The sequence below is a fragment of the Tenrec ecaudatus genome, chromosome 4 (genome assembly GCF_050624435.1).
Source record: "Tenrec ecaudatus isolate mTenEca1 chromosome 4, mTenEca1.hap1, whole genome shotgun sequence".
Lineage (NCBI taxonomy): Eukaryota > Metazoa > Chordata > Mammalia > Afrosoricida > Tenrecidae > Tenrec > Tenrec ecaudatus.
In genome coordinates, this window is record NC_134533.1 from 64,229,479 (window position 1) to 64,230,643 (window position 1,165).

At 37.0% G+C, this 1,165-nt stretch overlaps 1 pseudogene; it reads left to right on the top strand.

The window, feature by feature from the left end:
- Positions 1-462: 462 nt before the first annotated feature.
- LOC142447541 (small nucleolar RNA SNORA73 family) lies at positions 463-640 on the top strand (annotated as a pseudogene).
- Positions 641-1,165: the final 525 nt, after the last annotated feature.

Here is a 1,165-nt window from a genome sequence, read left to right on the forward strand (position 1 = left end):
TATGCCAACTGACCTTGGTTTCCTCTGAGGTTATGTTCCTGAACTCCAGGTGCAGTGACCCATTCTCCCAGGGTACTCGTTATGTTCCAGAAGTTTTTAAAATGTTTCCTTCTGTATTCTTGTAAGGTTGTTTGGTAATATTTTGTCTGGTTGGGGTATCACAGTTATGTTCATTCATAAAATGAGCTCGAGAGTTTGCTGTCCTTTTCTATGTAACATAATAATTTGTTTGGAGTTTATATCAACTCTTTTCGGACCTCTTTGTGGAATTCTCCAATGATGCCATCTGGTCTTTGATATTTTTTGAAAGGATTTTTAAGTGACTTAATCTTTTTTCTTCCTTTGTTATGTGTACAGTTAGGGTTTTTTTGTATAAGTCTTATTAACGAGTAGCTATTGCGTCTCTTGAATTTTCCCATTTCATCTATGTTTTAAAAATTGTTGTACCCGGCGTGGATACTCCCGACGTGGATACTCCCAGGTGGCATGGAGGAGCACAGGGCTCAGTACTCTGTGATGTACAGCGTTTTTCCATGAGGTTGGAGATCAAGCCAGGGCTGGAGCCTGCACCTGTATACTCCTACAGCTTCTCAGAGTCTGTGGACAATGACTAAGGAGATAAGTCATGCAGGAAACAGCCTTCACTTACACCCCTCCTGAATGTAGGTTCTATTCCATGATGAGCTAGTTAGACTTGAAAAAAAATGTTGGAGTACAATCTTTCGTGGTAATTCATTATAATTTAAATTGTTTTCCTTATGATATGTTGTGAGGTCACTCCTTTCATGTCTTATTCTTGATTTTGTTATCTTCTCTCTTCCTTTGTGAGTTTTGCTAGTGGTTTATCTTTTTTTAATACTTTCAAAGAATCAGCTTCTTATATTGTTGACTTTTTCTGTTTTTTTTCTGCTCTAATCTTTATGATTTTTTTTCTTTTGGTGGTTGAAGATGTATTTTGTTGCCCTTTTTGTGGTTATGGGATGTGCTAGATTAAGATGTGTTGATTTTTGTTTTCTTTTTCATGTGTGTGTTTATTGCTATAAATTGCTTTCTGAGTTCTTGTTTTGATATATCCCAAAGGTTTAGTGTGTTGCGCTTTCATTCTCTTTAGTCTCAAGGAATTTAAAAAGTGCATTTCTTCTTCCTGAGGAGCCCTGGTGGCAGA